Raw genomic sequence first — 19751 nt, forward strand, 5'->3', positions numbered from 1 at the left:
TCTAACAACCTCTCTGCAAAAGTATTGTTTTCCTCTTTAGCCACATAGGACTTGTCAATATGCAACCGAAAGCTTCTATCCTCACATTCTATTCCTGTCTCCTTTTTTTCTCTATCAAATACAACAGCTTTCTTTGTAAGAGTCTGCATCCTCCCCTTCCGTGCATCTTTCTCCATTTTTAACCACCTTTGTTTAGCCTTTTTCTGCCAAGTCTCTTAAACAATTGTTCCTGTAAAAAAACAATCTTCTGTTCATCAAAAGAACCTGCAAAAGGCCACTGCAACTCGGCGTTGCCCCTCATATATTGGTGCCATAACTTACTAAATATAATAGGGCCAATGCATGTTTCACATGCATATCAAAATTAGGGCTACCGGGGGGGCGTGGCCAAGATGGCGGCCGAATAGGACGTGATTTTGAGTCCCTACGGCACCGGGCCTTCTATTGATGTGTTTTATTTAGGACCCCGATCAATATTGTGACCTCATGCCCCTATACGGCTATAATCAATACATATCCCAATAATGGCATAACAATCAGAGCCATATTTCAGTAACTCGTCTCTGCAGTTCATGAAAGTCCATGACACAGCAGAAGCCCCTTCCTTAGATTCCTAGATAGCACACCGAGTTCTTTCGACATACCAAACCCCCAGCAACCTGGAAAAGCCCCGCTTGCTTTGTTTTGATTAGTAATAGAACTCCTGCGAGCACTGTAAGAATGACCAGTTCTTAGTGACATCTTTATTGACGTCTTATGTCAAAAAACGTACGTCAAACTCGGCACCTTTCAGGTATAAATATACCAAGGTTGCCTTAAGCAAGCACACAGTGGTGAATATTGGAGCAGAACAGCTGTCCCCTTGCAGAGAGCCCAGCAGATGCGAGAAGCCCACGGATGCTGCCTCTCCTCATCGATGCACTGAGAAACACGCTGTCGTTTATCCTGCAGAAAAAATCCAGCTCCAGCGTTTCCAGCCTACCCTTGCGAGTGACTGGGATATTGGGTTCTGAGAGGAGATACCAGACCTCCTGCATTCTATTCCAGAGGTACGGTGCAGACTAAACCCTTAGAGAGAATTCTTGAAACAAAATCTTGGCAAAACCAACTTAACTTAAACTGCTACTTACTCCCTCCCATGTATTAAGCTTAGGTCAGGTACACCGGGGTAGGCGTAGTAAGAAGCACCCGTTGAGGTCGTTAGCCAATGTATATATGAATGTATATATTTTATTCATTTTAACCATCTTATGGCTAAGAAACCATATCAATGCTTTTACAGTATTATTCCGTAATACTCCTTTTACTGTACGCACTCTTCATAATAACAAGTCTTGCATTTGTGGCAATTCATTTCTCTTGCATGAGAAGGAAGACTAGTCAATAAATAATATCTTTTATTGAAAACGCCCATCTCTCCATTCTCTGCATTCTGGTGAAAGTAAATCTGCACAACTGACTGAGTGAAATAGCTGTCTATTGTTTCACACGACTCTAGAGATTGACTCTTATTCTGAGGAGCAAAGTTGTCATGTTTATGCGGTTGTCGGAAGCTGAATCCCTTCTTGTCTGAGCCAGGGAAGCTGATCACTTCCTATTCAGTCAAGAAAGTTTGCAGTGACCTCAGAGCTAGCTGGCGCAAACCTAAATTAAGTCTAACATAGTCAGTAGAGACCTAGAAGACCGCAGTCCTACGTCTACACTGCTGTTTATGTTATTCCAATGCGCAGGGCCTATAGGGAAAATAGGAAATACACTACATGGCGCCCAACGTTTGGTAAGGCGATAAAACTAACACAAGACGTTAGAGTAACTCTGTCTTGCTTTTTCACACAGACCCTTTCTCCCGTAAATATTCCAATAGACGTCTGGAGTGGGTGAAAGGTTAAAATCCGCCGGAACTTAGTAGGAAGAGATTCCTATGTAGAGTTCCTGGTTTAGTCAACGTTGAAGGATACAGTGTTCCAAAATATTGTGCACCTAATCTTTGTTTCCGTGGAAACCTGCTCTGCAAACCTTCATTAATACAATGGCAATAACAATGGAACCAATGAAGTCGCAGTAGACGCGAATCAACAGGGTCCCGATGATTATTATTATTATTATGTTTCTTATATAGCGCCTGAATCGACCACCGAAGGGGTATCTCAGCTCTTGCCTTGGGAACCCGTCCTGGCTTTTCCCTGTGAGATAGCCCCTACAGGGCATCCCCAAGGTGAAAGCCAGGCATCCCGCCGCGGGGGGCCGTTGTGGAGATTAAGCAAGCTTAATGCCCAGAGTTGCAGAGTGTGAACCCATGATTAGGTCAGGCACCGCTGCGAGAATTATCAAGTCCATGGACATTTGAGCTCAAGACCCTGCCGCGTCGGGAATTGAACCCTGGTCCCGGGTCTGACCTCTGCTTCAGGGTCTGCCTGCTCTAACCAGTGAGCCACACTTCCCCAGGATACAGGAATTAATGAACTGGGTGCAATTATCATCCCAGCAAACATAAGAAAATCTATAACTTCAAAACTTATAGAAAACGGACTGACATCACGAGGTGGTACAGTCATTTTTGTGATAGAGGCACACGAATTACGGCAGACAGAGGTATTCTATTCTTGGATAAACTTTCCAGCGGCAAACGCTACAACACACGAGTTCCACTATTACAAAATAGAGGAACCACCGGAAGAGTACGCTCCTTTCGAGGAGATTGAAATCCCATTAAAATACCAAGAGCACCTGCTCTGGTTTAAAGGCGCCCTAAAACATAATGATCACTTCACCAGGCTCGGTCCACTAGTAGACCAGGAGCAACGTGGCCGGTTCTAGCCAGCTACACACCACATCCTGACATTGATAAAATGTTAAGAGAAGAACTTTTAGCACAGCTAAAATTATTAATTAAAATACACAGACAGTTAGTCCAATATGTAATGCTGACTGCAACAGTCCAAACAGCTGTTAATATTCCACAGCCGACCCCTCCTCAGGGGAACACAAATAAAATTATACCACAGAACATACAATCATGTCTTGAAAAAACTCCCGCAATACGGGAACAAATTCCTTTCTGGTTAGCACAGAAAATTACTCAAATAGAGGCAGTATTCCCGAATACTACCCCTATTGAGAAACACAGAATCCTGACTATCTGCCTTCCAATGGGGGTCGCACCACATGTGGAGGACTGTGACACTTGGGGTACAGTCTTTGCTTCCATTTACACAAAAACACATGGTGTTCCGTCCATGGCGGTAATACCAGATGTGCTAAAACAAATTCAGTATGAATACGGTCCAGAACCTGCTTTAACTCTTGGTATGAAATTACTGAAAGACTTCAAGCAGGTCTCAGCTATATTACTAGCCAACATAAAAGGAGAAGCAGCATCAGTGGCGATCCGCCAGAAATTGAAAGAAACAGATATAACAGATCAACCAATTGAGCTTGCCAGAATTATAGAAAAATGCTATGAAGAATTAGGTAGAGATAGTTTGGGTTGGAAACCAGTAAAACCCCAACTACTCGAAAATCCTGAAAAATGACGTATTACAAATAATCTAAACACTCCTAAAAAGAACTGGGATGGAAATAAACAATCCACTCAAAGAAAAAGTTTAACAGTCCAGAGGAAGGTCTCCTCGGCGAAGGGAAAGAACTCCAACTCGAGAACACCAGTCTCCCTAGAGGGAGCACACTGAGAAAAGATATAATCTCAGAAATAGGGATAACTTGAAAAAGCCTGATAGATATCAAAGTATTGATACACGTCCCTCTCGATCTTTTTCGCAGAAATCGGAAAGAAGAGGACGGTCAGATCCAAGGGAAGAGCACACCAAGTCCAAAGACAAGGAACCTGTTCAAAGTAAAAAATTACAATTCCCGAGAAAGAAGGTAGCCAGTATAAGAGTAATCGAACATGCCGAGAATACTGAGGACACAGCTGAAAAATGGAGAGTGGGCACAGACAATGCTAGACAGTGCAGCAGAAATCAGCATAGCTCGCAAGATCCTGATGAGTCATCTGGAGACAGTGGACACGAATGAATACATTCAGGTAGAAACTGCAGACACCAGAGTTAGCGAACCTCATAAGATATACGAAATAACACTGCGTAAAGAGGGAGACAAGACTAGGAAAATAAGGGGTCTATTTTGGGATAACCTCTCAAAAGGCTATGACATCCTGTTAGCCGAGAAAGATTGGCCCCCAGAGTTTGTCAGGGAGTTCCCTCATGGCAAAGAAATTATTATGCCTGCCTTCTCAAATCACATTCCAATTCACACTAAATATATATATGCAAGGAAATGGGCAGTAGCCCAGGCACCAGCATTATATAAGAATCATGTAGGATGGGATGAGGACTCTCCTCCTCACAAAATCCAGTTAAAATGTCAACCAACTGCACAAAGGCAGTACCCAATTAAGCAAGAAGCGAAAAAACAAGTCAGGGAGACTCTAGATCAACTTGAATACCAAGGGGTAATTGAAACATGCACCTCTCAAATGAACAATCCTTTGTTTCCTGTATCCAAACCAGACGATTCGTATCGTCTAGTCTTGGACTACAGACACCTTAACTCATGTTGCTAAACATTTGCAGTACAAAATTCGCATAGTGCTGCACTCATGAATTAACATAGTTCGCAAAAAATACAAGACGACATTAGAAATATCTAATGGGTTTTTTTGCCAAAATATTGCACCAGAAAGCAGGTACTTGACCGCTTTCTCAATAATGGGGTCACAGAAAAATTTGTGTAGGCTCCCACAGGGATTCAAGAACAGCCCAGGACTATTTTCAGCCAGAGTAACAGAGTTACTACAAATGTATGATGATGAGGCATTATCTTATGTCGATGACATCTATCTCACAGACGACGACTTGGATACTCACTTGAAAAGAGTGAACACCATAATACTTGGGTTCGCAGCAGAGGGTTACAAATTCAACTTTAAAAAGTCAAGAATTGCCCATCTGACAGTCTTATTCTTAGGATACGAATTATCAAGTGAAGGAAAAAGTCTAGCGGACAACTTCTTAGAGCAATGCGCTGTACTCCAAGCACCGAAAACGCTGAAGAACTTACAATCAATTCTAGGCTTCCTGAATTTTGGAAGAACTTACATTTTACACTATGCAGAAAGGATTAAAACTCTCTACGAATTAATAAAACCTGATTTTAAACCAATCAACTGGACTCAAAAACACACAGAAATTTTGAGATCACTGCAAACAGACATGTTAGCTAGAACAAAATTAGAAACGCATGACAATACACACAACCTTGTAACCCGGGTCATCCCAGGAAGATGCGGATTTACGTACCTGACCTCTAATGAGGGAGAAATGATACCAATAGCTTACAAATCACATTTGTACACACAAGCAGAAAAAACATTCAGTCTCACAGAAAATACTGTAAAGGCAGTGCAAACTGCTATAGCGAAAGAACGAGCACTGGCACAAGGCAAAAGAATCACTGTTCTCACAGCATAATCAGCCTTCGAGGCACTATTCAGCCCAGTAAACCTGCCTACAGTATCACTAGATCCGAAATGGATACAGTGGGAAAATTCTCTTGCTGCAGGAAAAGTGAAACACTATTTCGGCGCGCACATGAAAAAACTGAATGATTTAACATATGAAAAAGAATATCCTCTGCCAATCGAAATTCTCCCTCTAGAACAGTACTCCTGTATAATCTATACAGACAGATTTGTACAGCATTACAATGTAGAAGATAAATCCTACGATGCAGCCTGCGCGATTGTTAAAGGTCGCTGTCTCTACGGTAAATTCAGACCGAAAATAACAAAAACTGAAGCACTGAGAAAATGTTCGGCTCAGCGAGCTGAAATCAGATCTTTAAAGATGGCACTTGAAAATGCCAAATGTGAATTCCCGACACTAATCGTGTGCGATTCGCATTTTTGCATCAATTCTTACAATAATGATTCGCAGAACTGGGTTCAAAATGATTACAAAGACGACACAGGTGCAACAATCAAGCATAAAATGCTTTGGAAACAAGTAGTTCATTTACAGAAAGAACTACAAAAGACTCACGTGATACACACTCTGAGTCATCAACGTGATGGCGTTCACGTTGCAGGGAATTCATTGGCTAATACAGCTACAGCGGAAGCAACTAAACCGGCTTCCGTAGCCATAAAAAAGCGTTCAGAAAAATACATAGACGGGGAAAACATGCTGGCGGTAAAAACTTCTTCAAAAGTCAACTGTGCAGCACTACCTGTGAACTATCCACTCAATTATACATACATAATTGATGCAAACTCCGTTCCTTTTGCTCGAATCCCTGGAGTGGGGGATAGGGTAATTCCAAACACGAATCGGAGAAAGTTATTAATAGCAGACGCACACATGGGTGAAGGTCCAAGGCACAAACAGATGCAGGAATCCCTGACTGAATTACAATCAGAATACTATTGGCCGGGGATGAGCCTGCACCATTATAAATTTGTAAAGAACTGCCCAGACTGCGACAGAGATCGCAGTAACGAGTCAAGCGGAGTAATGCCATGGCCATTTTTGAAGGTAGCATAGAGCTATCTACACATGCAATGCAGCGTCCTATTAATTGTTTAAGACTACACTCACTTTAAAAATGAGGCCCCAGCGCTCGGCTGACGCCAAAACTTTTATAAAAGATTTGTGAGTCTTTATCGGCACATACGCAATTGCCATGCTGCATTCTGATCAGGGTCCTGCTTTTAGCTCTCGAGCTTATAAGGAGGCCTAGACCAGCATGGGCATTGGATTGCGATTCTCTTGTCCCTTCCATCCTGAGGGAAACGGGGTAGTGGAAAGAAAAAACCGAGACATAAAGCAATCTATAACGGCAAAGGTATTAGGTTCGGGTGATGGGTGGGTCAAGCATTTAATAAGTGTCCAACGTAGTCTTAACAACTTGCCAAGAAATTCTCTAAAAGGTTTCAGCCCGTAAGAACTATTGTTCGGAACTAGAATGTATGTTCAGGACTTAGATAGTCTTGCTACAGTGGTAGAAGATAAGAATTAAGACTTTGACATCAAAGATCGTTTGGCTGTTTTACAGGGCTTGAATGAAACAAGAAAAGCCCTGAGCAACATAAAGTTAAAGCAACAGCCAACCACCACTGAAGACACACCACCTGTCCCAGCAAGACCTGTCTGGATTCCAAAGATTGGGGATCTGGTCAGAGAGAAAATAGCGCTGAAGAAGGAATTTGGGCCTTCTTACAGAAAAGCAGTACCTGTCTTAGCAATCAACGGAACAAGATCAGTAGTACTACCGCCCCTTGCTGGTAAAAAGGAGAACCGAGTTGTATCCATCGACCTGGTAAAACCACAATCATGTGGCCTATAGTAAATAGTAGGCCCAGTGGACTCCCAAGAAGTAACAGAATACCCAAATTTGCTAGTATCCAAGAGGTTCAAACTGAAAGACTAATCACATTTGATAAACCTGCAGTGAATAAAAAAGGACTATGCAGAAATTACATGGAACTTGTACCTCTTGAAACCCAAATTGAAACAGTTTGTCATGAAACATCAGTATACAATGATGTAGCATCAGAATGTGTTAATGAAAGGCAAATTGAGAAAACAATTCCATCAATCGACAGAACTGCATCTGGCTACTTCATCAATTTCGACAACTTTTCTGAAGATCAAAGCGAACCTGAAGTGACGCCAGAAACAAGCCGCCCGATTCATGAACCGAAATTGCGCTCGCAAGGGGCCGGATTCTGAGAATCCGGCCCTTTGCGAGAGCGATTTTTGCATTTGGGATTCAGCATCCCAAATGCAAAAATCGCTAATTGCGATGTCGCAAATGTGCGAGGAATTACATTTAAGGAATCTCTATTAGAGATTCCTTAAATGCAATTCACCATCCAATTTAAATTTGCGAAATCGCAATTTCTTGCCGCAATTTACTGCGAGGTCAGACCTCGCGGTAAATTGCGAAAACTCAGATAAATGCATTTAAATGCATTTTTCTGAGTTGCATGTTACACACACACATGTCCTTTGGACATGTGTGTGTGCAACACCTGTGTGAAATTTCATTTGAGGGGTGCTACAGGGTGTCCTGTGGACACCCAAGGCACCCTTCAAATCGCAATCTTATTTGCGATTAGCTAATTGCTAATCGCAAATAAGGAATACTCCCCATTCATTCCTATGGGCCTTTTGGCCCATAGGAATGAATGGCGAGTTATTCCTTATTTGCGATTAGCAATTTGCTAATCGCAAATAAGGAATCAGTAGGAATCGCATTTTATTATGCGATTCCTACATGATTACCGTTTTGCGAGTCCTTAATAGCGAATCGCTATGATTCGCTATTAGGGGCTCGCAAAACGGCCCGTTGATGAATCAGGCTGAAAGACTTTTAAAGAAAAAGCAACAGAACTCTTTCATCAACTCAAAGAAACCTATCTTATTTTTCCATGGTTAGAATTTCGGATTGGGCTAGGTGTATTTTTCCTCCTGCTTTGGCTCATCATGGTACTTTGTTTGGGAAAATTCTTTGAGGGAAAATACAGTTCAATGGACACAGCAAGTCAGAACATCAACTTAATTCTGAAGCCTCACAAATCATCTAACATCGAGAAAAGAGAACTATCGACAGTGAATGTCACAGCCATTCCAATACCCGGCGGGGTAGTCTGGGACAAAACAGACTATGAAATATATGGACCGGTCGAGATCTTGAAATATCCTCACCAATTTAAGGTTTCGTTAAGTGACTTTGTAAAACCAAGTACATTCTCTGATGATTGGGATTTTGAAAGTATAAATAATATGATGTCGGATTTAGTGTTGTCAGCAAAATTTACAGAACATGATTATCTACAAGGTTCATCTAATTATGAACAGATGTACTGTTTTTCACATTACGCAGACCACTATTTACATAAATCTGCTCAACCTAGAAATGTTTTTAAATATAACCAAAGGGGGCATTGTGCTACTCCACCTAAAAGCAGTTCGAAAACATTCTATGAGAAATTCCAATACTTCTCAGGGTTTAACACAAGTAATGCAGAAACATTTTATTATAAACTGTTGGATAAAACAGGGACAAAAACAATGCTGACAAATACTAAATTGATATATTCAGAAGCATTTTATGAAAAAATGATTACGTTTGGTTTTGATTTCTGAAAAAATAACCTTGAAACAAAAACCATCTGGGGTACAAAAGATTGGCAGGTACAAGGCCTTGAAGCATTATTTCGAGCCTGCATGATCCCAGAACAAATAATGTTCTTGAATGACACAATTCAACAAACAACCTGTCTTGGCCTTGCCAAGATTAAAGACCTTAACAAACCGTCTATTCCAAAGCCATTACCTGATAATGCAACCACAGATATTGAAGTAGACGTATCCCAAATTTTAAATGAAAACAGAACACATCCTGATTGGAAAAAGTGGTTAATCTGCCCTACAGACACGAATTACTGTCAAGATAGATTACTGAACAAAATACAGGGGTCATAAATGACCAGACCAGACCCTAGATACACCCAGAGACAACATCCAGGGATAGTAGCAACGTACAGTGTAGGGAAACTATGTCTTGAATGGCTACAAACATCCACACTGGCACAAATTAAGCAACACTTGTCTTTACTTAAAGATGGTGCTGACATGCGCGATTTCATTATGGGACCACGCAAACAGCGTCAAAAACGTTTCATAGCGGCCAGCATATATGCAGCATACAACGAGGCATGGAAAGAAACTCAAACGGCAGAGAAAATAAGAGAAATTGATCATACTAATTTGGAAACATCACTTTCTGTTGTAGAATATGGGTTAATGACTCTGTCTTCCAGAATATATTCACTAGACAGTATTGTATCATCTGCTATTGATATAATAGATCAGGACTTGCTAATGTTACAACATGGCCAGTTGCAATTACGTTCTATTGTACAGCTAGGCTGGACGTTGCAAAATCTTTGTTCAGGCTATGTGCCATGGCGTTTAATCAACACAACGTCATTGTTTTCCATCTTTAACCTTACTGATAAACAAATCAGTTTGGCACAGAAAGGAGCAGACTATACAATCCTGAGCATCGAAAAACTTGAGAGATTACCATTGATAATGTCAGAAAGACCTGTCATTGAATGGATAATACACGGGATTATCACAATTCCGATAACAACTTTCCAGTTTAAAAATTGCCTTGAGTATATACCGGCATGCCAGTATGAAAAGTTGGGTAATGGCTAATTAAGTCATCATGGAAATTACCTTATAAACACACATGTTATAGTGACAACAACAAAAATGTATTTCTTAGTGGCAATGAGTTTAAACATTCACTAAGCGGTATACTTTTGTGCCAAGGGATTAATTTACATGGGGCCTGTGAGGGTACTTCGAATAACCTTTCATGCCACCAGCACGGCACACCTGCAGCACAAATAGAGCCATTCTTTAGGCAACTTTCTAACAGGAGTTAGGTTCTAATAACAGATCACAGCTGTTGTGGCTTGGTGCCAGGGAAAGCATATCTCTTAAGCGTGAGTTCCATGGTCACTTGCTGTATGCAAGCATTGTATCCGAATGGCCCTGGAGACTCAGTGGCTCCGATTTGGCCCCCTTTGAATATCTCTTCTATACGAATTGATACTTTAAGCAGAATGAAGTCTGTGCTTTTGCAGACAACAGTGCCCATCTCGTCATCAAAAGAGACGTATAATCTCCAAGTTGCAAGGACGGCGGCAGAGATACATACACTTTTATCAACAAATTGCCCGGTGCATTTCACAGAAATGCTCAGCCAAATCCTAAATATGTCCAATGCCAGTGGTATCTCGAATGTATTTAAGACAATTTTTTCGGGACTGTTAACACCATTTGAAGCAGTCCTGGGTATCTTTCCAAATTTTGTCCATTCGATCTTTGGTGGCCTACCACTACTTTTGGGACTTGTAGCAGGTATTTTATTTTTGACCCTCCTGCTCCGATATGGCAAACCAAAACACAGACATGACTCCGGCAAGGATGGAAGAAACGATCCTAGCAATACGCTACCGGGACCGCATAACTAAAGTCCTTGGGATAGCCCGGCTCAGAGATCTGAATATGACCTGGTTTCTTTCATTCAGACCTGCATCTTACCTGTGCTTCGATGTATGCTATGCAGAGAGGAATGCGTGTTAGACACCTGTCTTGCACTACCATCAGCAATACCAATGGACGTCGATACTTTGCTAAGTCCAGTAACGGCTCATGCATCGTGTTGTCCCCAGCGGTTACCAATCCTGATGACGGCATTCATTGAGACTACTGTGCTACGACTAGGTGGTGGCAGTGAAGCAAGAAATGAAAGCAACATCACCCAGGTTCGACGGTCTGTGAGCATTGCTGATCCTGAGATAAATGATAGCAATCATTCTCACAACTGCCAAGTTACAGCATTATCAAACTTGGTCGAACTGTCACCGGAATATGTAGACCAATTCCTCTGAAATGATGTTCTCCCCTGAACAGAAACAATAACTTTTGGAAAACAATCCGGCGCACAGCGTTCCCATGAACTCTGATTTCGGCCTTCAGCTTTGATAAACAAAAGCTACTGAAAAACGTTTTGAACTATTTTTTCCCCGCTCACCATGAAATTATTTTTTCAAAAAGTTTCAAAATATTTACCTTTTTTCTGGCACACGTACTTTGCTTAAAGTAGAACTATTCATAAAGAACAGAGCTTCTATTTTTAATAGATCTAGAGACGTAATAATAACTCAGCCTCTAGCACATTTTACAGCAATTGCATTCATATGTAATGAAATAGTCTTGCCCTTCTTTTCTGTATTTAGAGACTTTTCATGTGTAATTCTTCGCAAAATCGTTCAACTGAATACATATGCAATATTTTTGAATGATTACTATGCTTGATAACGTACAGTACCTATTCATTTTCATGTATTTCATATACACCATTTCAAATGCAAAATGTATTTTGGGGTGGGTAGGAATGCACGTGCTTCTTATTGCTATTGCTATTATTGGGTGATGTGTTTTATCTAGGACCCCGATCAATATTGTGACCTCAAGCCCCTATACGGCTATAATCAATACATATCCCTATAATGGCATAACAATCAGAGCCATATTTCAGTAACTCTTCTCTGCAGTTCATGACAGTCCATGACACAGCAGAAGCCACTTCCTTAGATTCCTAGATAGCACACCGAGTTCTTTCGACATACCAAACCCCCAGCAACCTGGAAAAGCCCCGCTTGCTTTGTTTTGATTAGTAATAGAACTCCTACGAGCACTGTAAGAACGACCAGTTCTTAGTGACATCTTTATTGACGTCTTATGTCAAAAAACGTACGTCAAACTCGGCACCTTTCAGGTATAAATATACCAACGTTGCCTTAAGCAAGCACACGGTGGTGAATATTGGAGCAGAACAGCTGTCCCCTTGCAGAGAGCCCAGCAGATGCGAGAAGCCCACGGACGCTGCCCTTCTCCTTGACGCACTGAAAAAGACGCTGTCTATTCTCCTGCTGAGAAAATCCAGCTCCGGCGTTTCCAGCCTACCCTTGCGGTTGACTGGGATATCGGGTCCTGAGAGGAGATACCAGACCTCCTGCATTTTATTCCAGAGGTACGGTGCTGACTAAACCGTTAGAGAGAATTCTTGAAACAAACTCTTGGCAAAACCAATTTAACTTAAACTGCTACTTACTCCCTCCCATGTATTAGGCTTAGGTCAGGTACACTGGGGTATGCGTAGTTAGAAGCACCAGTTGAGGTCGTTAGCCAATGTATATATGAATGTATATATTTTATTCATTTTAACCATCTTATGGCTAAGAAACCATATCAATGCTTTTACAGTATTATTTGGTAATACTCCTTTTACTGTACGCACTCTTCATAATAACAAGTCTCGCAATTGTGGCAATTCATTTCTCTTGCATGAGAAGGAAGACTGCTCAATAAATAATATCTTTTATTGAAAACGCCCGTCTCTCCATTCTCTGCATTCTGGTGAAAGTAAATCTGCACAACTGACTGAGTGAAATAGCTGTCTATTGTTTCACACCACTCTAGAGATTGACTCTTATTCTGAGGAGCAAAGTTGTCATGTTTATGCGGTTGTCGGAAGCTGAATCCCTTCTTGTCTGAGCCAGGGAAGCTGATCACTTCCTATTCAGTCAAGAAAGTTTCCAGTGACCTCTGAGCTAACTGGCGCACACCTAAATTAAGTCTGACATAGTCAGTAGAGACCTAGAAGACCGCAGTCCTACGTCTACACTGCTGTTTATGTTATTCCAATGCGCAGGGCCTATAGGAAAAATAGGAACTACACTACACTATAGCCTTGTAAAGCACCCGGCCCGGGCTAGTTTACGGCTCTCCGGGTCCCCCTCCATCTCCTGGGGGTCGTGTCCAACTATCGCCCCCAAACTGGCTGCGGAGGCGCCCCGGAAACGGCGCCAGGCCTGGACCGAACCTGCCCCGCAGACGAGCAGTAGCGCTGAGCGACCCCTGGGGGTTACGGCCTGATAGGAGGGAGTTGTGGAACGAGGCTGCCCTGGGGGGTGTCGATCGAGGTCGCCCGGAGAAACAAGGAATCTCCGGGTCGCATCTACGGATCATGACCTAAGTGCGGCAAAGGGGCCCGAGCGGGAGGGGGGCTCCGCCTTCCGGCCTGCTGCTTATGCGACCCCGAGGCTTGTGGCCTAGACACAGCGGCGGCACGGAACGTGCCGTGGAGCGTGCGAGAGGCGATTTCAACTACCCGGAATAACGGAGGCTTGCCCGGGATTCCTCGACGGCTCCTGGCGGGAGCGAGGAGGCACGGCCCAGAGTGGTGGGGACTGCGCCACCCGGCCTTACGAACTACGTGAGTCATAGGACTGCGGCCTGGTTACCGCGCCGGAAAGGAGCGTGCGTTGCGGCTCACCCTGCTGCCTTGCACCCACGGAGAGTTTGGGTGTGGTGAATGAGCGCAGTGGTCCGCTGCGCGCAGTTCGGCGAGACGGCCCGGAGACGCGAGTGCTCACCGAAGAACCCTGGGCCACGTGGCGGACTGCTGGTGCGCTGGTCGGCCCTCTTGGAGCGAACCTCGTCCCCCCCAGCTGTGGAAGGAGAGACGGCTCGGGCACTGGGGGTACTACCGGGCTGAAGCTGGTTGCGGGAGACGACTACTCAAGCTTAGGAACTGGGGCCTACGGACCTACGGCAGTAAGGGACCGAGTTGGTGGCGCCACGAGGTGTAGAGGCCCCCTAGACATTGTGCTTTTCCCTGCACCGAAGTGCTACTGGTTCATGAGCAACTGTGAAGCTGAGGCCTTGGGATTGCGACTGTAGGCCCGGGACCGCATTTTCCAAGGTCCTGCTTGGACGGTGACCTGGACTTGGAAAGTGTGCAGTCGCCTCGACGGAGCTGCGTACTGTTGAAAGGCGATCTCCCGCCCTGAATACTCGACAGAAAAGGGGTGCCGCGATGTCTTTCACACTGCGCGAGGGGAAGCCCGGCAAGGATGGCCAACCCAAAGGATCCCAACAACCAGCATCCCCTGGTCCTAGCGCATCGCCCGGGCAGAAAGATGATGAGGCCCCTGCGACCAAGGCCTTTATGACTGAACTTTTCGCCTCTATTAAGGAGGACATCTCTGGGCTCCGCTCTCAACTAGCATTGGATCTCCGCGAGGTGCGTAGGGACGTGGATGGCATCAAAGAGCGAGTGGCTACCCTGGAGGATCACAACTTGAGCATGGCGAACGATGTCCACCAATTGCAGCAGGATGTGATTCGGCTTACGGAGCAGAACTTAGACCTCCAGGCCCACGCGGAGGATCTGGAGAACCGTTCCCGCCGGAACAACATCCGCATACGTGCGATGCCGTGGGTCGGCGAAGAAGGGGACCTACGAGGATATGTGCAAGCACTTTTCTTGCAGATACTGGGCGAGGAGGACATGCATGATATTAAGATGGACAGAGTCCACAGAGTTGGTCTACCTAAACGGGGAGGAGGGCCGCCCCCTGACATTTTAGTCTGCATGCATGACTTCCAGTTAAAGGAGCGTATCCTGCGGAAAGTGCGGGACATTCTGTCCTTGCAGTTCCGGGAGCACCGTCCTCAACTTTACCAGGACTTAGCAGCATCGACACTCCAAAAGAGACGCGAGTTCCGCCTAGTAACCGCCTTTCTGCGAGAACGTAACATTTCCTACTCGTGGGGTCACCCCTTTCGCATCATCTTTAGGTGGCGCAGATCCGTTCTCTCCAGGTGGCGAAAGATCTTCTGGGCCTTGATGACTCGACTCCCTCACCGGAGGCTGGCAGTTCACCATCGCGGAGGCGACGACGGTCCTCCTCATGGTACAGAGTGGGTCCGGAGAAGGAGGCGTAGAAGGCCTGACCGCACAACTACCTTGCAGGAGAGGGGAGAGGCAGTGGCATCTGTGGCCTCAGCGACGTTGGCGTCTTCCCAGCAGAGCTCCGGCGGCCTGACCCTTGAGCTGTTGGCCGTATGGTGCCGGAGGGGCACGTGAACTCAGGTACCGTGGGTATATTTGTACTTTTTGAGAAGACACCCCAGACCGTGGCCCTGGGGGACCCATCAGTGGTGTCCCGACCCCAGCCCAGGCAGAACTCTACGAACTACTATCCACTGGGACTGCTAAGTACTTTGTTCTTGTTTGTTTGCTTGTTGGGGGGGTGGGGAATGGAGGGCTTAGTGGGGAGTCTGGGTGGGGGGGTAGTTGGGGGTCTGGGTTGGGGTGGGCAGGGTAGTGCTGGCGACCAATGTGTGCTTGCTATAAGTCTTATCCCCTCTGGAGGTGTGTCACATAGGCCTTTGGATACCGGGTTATTAAGCGGACGCAACCACTGGGTTTGTGCTATGGCTGAAAATACTTCCTTGCTGTTGTGGGACCGGGATTTGCGAGTCCTTTGGGATTGGTGCCGGGAGTGGGGGTGTGGAGGGGAGGGGCTGGATGGGGATATGCAGGGAGGGAATGGGGAACGTGGGGACGCCTGGTTGCCTATGGCGGGGAGGGGGCAAGGGCAGGTTCACAGAACGAGTGCAAAGCGATGGGACCTAATGTTTCCTCATGCCTCTTAGTATCGGCACATGGAATGTGAAGGGTCTCAACTCCCCACAGAAACATCAAAAACTTTGGAAATACTTGTCTGACCATCACTTAGATGTAGTGGGTCTCCAGGAGACCCACCTGGCGCGAAAGGATGAGCTCCGGCTCCGACACAAACACCTCCCCCTCATTTACAGGTCTTCTGCCTCCACCAAACACAGGGGGGTGGCTCTTCTCTTTCGGGCGTCCCTTCATTTCCAGCCTATGGGGGTATCTTGTGATAAGGAAGGTCGCTGGTTGATGGTTAAGGGGTTGTTATATGGCAGATTATGCACTTTTGTGGTGGTGTAAGTTGCCAATGCTAGGCAGAATAGCTTTCTCCAGGACTTGTTAGATAAAGTGGGGAATTTTGTGGAGGGGCATCTGTTCTTAATGGGTGATTTCAACATGGTCTGGGACAAGGACCTAGATAGCTCCCGAGCCCAGAGGGCGGACACCGGTGTCTTCTCCGCCGAAACGCAACGCCTGGTGGGTGATTTGGGGTTGATTGACGGCTAGTGCTCCTTGCATTCCCAGGCCCGGGATTATACCTTCTTCTCCCACGTCCACCGCTCCTATTCTCGCCTAGACCATATCTTTTTAAGCCAGGCCCTCAGGGGAGATGTCTGCGATTCCAGCAACTTTCCGCTCTCCGTGTCAGATCATAGCCTGCTGGTCCTCGGGCTGCAATGGTCGGTGAGGGGGGACGGTTTCCAGAAATGGTACTTCCCAGCTGCGCTTGTCCGGGACGATACATCCTGTAAGGAGCTACGGAAAGCCATCAGGGAGTTCCCGGCTATTAACCCGGCATCGGACACATCAGTGTTCAACACGTGGGCCGCATGCAAAGCCTCGCTGCGGGGCACTTGCTTAGGTCTCAATGCAAACCTCAATAAATTGAGGAGGAAGGAACGGGAGGACTTAGAGTCAGAACTTGCAATCTTGGAACAGGCGCACAAATCAAACCCGTCTAGGGCGACCCTTCGGCCTCTAACGGCTGTGCGGGGAAAATTAAAGGCCCATTACAACAATCGAGCCGAATTCACCCTCCTGAGGCTTCGGCGTGTTTCAAACTCGCAGGGGAACAAGGTGGGAAGGCACTTGGCCCGTCAGCTCCGGGTCAAGAGAGAGAAGGAATACATCGGAGGGATCCAGGACCCGGCGGGGTCTCTGCAGCATCGGGATGAGGACAAGGCAGACATCTTTGGCCGCTTTTATGCTTCACTCTATGAGGGTGACTCTTTAGATCAGGAAGCTCAAGGCAGGTTCCTGGCTGACCTCCCCATACCGCAGGTCTCTAAAGAGTGGAATGAGCTTTTGGCTGCCCCCATCTCCAGAACGGAGGTGCTGGATGCTATTAAGGCCCTGAAGCTCCATAAGGCACTGGGCCCGGACGGCTACACTGCCCTTTTTTATAAATCATTTGCGACAGAACTGTGCGACTTTCTGGTCTCCCTTTTCAATGAAATGGCTGTCACTGGGAGGACCTCTGGGACTATGGACGAAGCCATGATAACCGTGGTCCCCAAGCCGGAGAAAGATCTCTCCAAATGCTTGTCGTACTGCCCGATAGCTCTTCTCAACATCGATGCTAAATTATACTCTTCCATCATCGCCCGCAGGCTCCAGGACTTGATGCCGGCCCTCATTCACCTGGACCAGTCCGGGTTCATTAAGGGACGACAAACTCATGACAACTTAAGGCGGGTAATACACCTGATAGAGAAGGCCACTAGGTTCCGCATCCCGGCGATACTGGTGGGGCTTGACGCGGAAAAAGCTTTTGACCGCGTGGATTGGGGAACTTCCCCCCAATGCTAGCAGCGGTGCGAGCGGACCTAGATCGGTGGAAACCGAAGTATATCTCATGGCTTGGCAGGATCCATGCTCTCAAGATGGTCCTCCTCCCTAAATTCCTATATCTTTTTCAGGCCCTCCCCATCCCAATAGAGGTGGATTTTTCCCGGCGCCTTAAAACCTTGATGCTGAGGTTTGTTTGGCAGGGGGGGCGAGCACGCTTCTCCTTCATGACGCTGCGACGTCCTCGGAAGGAGGGAGGAGTAGGGCTCCCTGACATGCACCTGTACTATAAGGCCGTGCAGCTACGAGTATTGGTGGAATGGTCCCAACAGCTCTCAGAGAAACATTGGCTGCATATGGATAGGAGTGTGGCTTGGAGATCGATCTGGGATCTGGCCTGGAAGCCCAAGGTGGACCGGCCCAAGAATGCCTACGTCAGCACGCCCACTAGCACTGTCTTGAAGGTGTGGGATACGGTCACCGGGGATGACCGCTGGACCACATTTCCGTCTCCCTTTACCCCCATACACTTCAACCCGGCCTTCCCGCCGGCGATGCAGGAGGGACCCTTCCGACTATGGAGAGAGGGAGGATTTAGAGCCCTCACGCATTTGTTCCACGGATCGGCACCTCTCACATTTCATAACTGTATGCGAGACTATGGGATCCCGGCCACTGACCGCTTCCGCCACATCCAGCTCCTCCACTGGGCGACCTCGGCAGGAATAGGAGATGCCGCTACAAGACCGCTTTCACCGTTTGAGGCCTTTATTCTACGCACCTCCACTATGAAGGGGACGATTTCCTTCTTGTATGGGCTGCTGCTTGCCACCGCGGTATCTCCCCGTCCCCGCTACATGGAACACTGGGAGGTCCTTCTGGGCCGAGACGTTACCGACGAAGAATGGAAAGGTCTCTTGCGAGATATTGCGGCGCACAACCATTCGGTAGATCTCAGAGAGGCTCACCTAAAAACCATGCTAGATTGGTACCTCTACCCGTCCAAGCTACATTGAATATTTCCAGCCTCCACGGACAGGTGTTGGAGGGGCTGTGGTCTGCTGGGGGACTTCCGCCACATTTGGTGGGACTGCCTGATCATCCGCACGTTCTGGGCTGAAATTCTGTCCCACATCAAGGACATCCTAGGTTATCCGATCCCGGAATCGATGGCTCATGTCCTTTTGGGGCTTTGTGACCCGTTGTTAGAACATCAAACAAAAGCGGATAAACGTATCCTGTGGCTCTGCCTTGGAGCAGCCAAACTCACGCTAACTGCAGCATGGAAGAAACCGAATGCCCCAGCTTTATCGCTATGGCACGCGAGACAGTGGAGGTTACTGAGCATGGACAGAATGGCAGACATCTTCCTGGGCAACTTTAAGAATTTCCTGTTCCGATGGGGTCCCCTAGTCCGCTTCTTATCACAAGGCCTGCCCTCTGCGGTCTGCCCATCCGCGTTTCGCGCTCTTCACCTTTTCCAGATTTGATCAGATTGTATGACTGAGGGGTTTCAACTGAATGAGTGTGTTGTCGCCACCACCGGGGGGGGGGGAGTGAGGAGTGGGGGGGGACTCAGTTGGGTATGTTAGTTTGTTACCTGTTGCGGCACCGCATAGCCTGTGGGGTTGACAGATTTTTGAGCCTTATGCAGCACCATTTCCCCATGTGGGCTTCACCACCCCTCTTTGCAAGTCTATTACCAGTCGGCTGACCGAGAAGGGGTTTAAGCTTGTTTTAATTTCTGCCCTTCGGCATGCACTGACTCTGAGAACTGAACTTTATTGACATACTGTGCTGCCTCCCTTTGCCTCCTTTATAAGCCAACTACAGCA

Source organism: Lissotriton vulgaris, chromosome 6 (genome assembly GCF_964263255.1).
Source record: "Lissotriton vulgaris chromosome 6, aLisVul1.2, whole genome shotgun sequence".
Taxonomy (NCBI): domain Eukaryota; kingdom Metazoa; phylum Chordata; class Amphibia; order Caudata; family Salamandridae; genus Lissotriton; species Lissotriton vulgaris.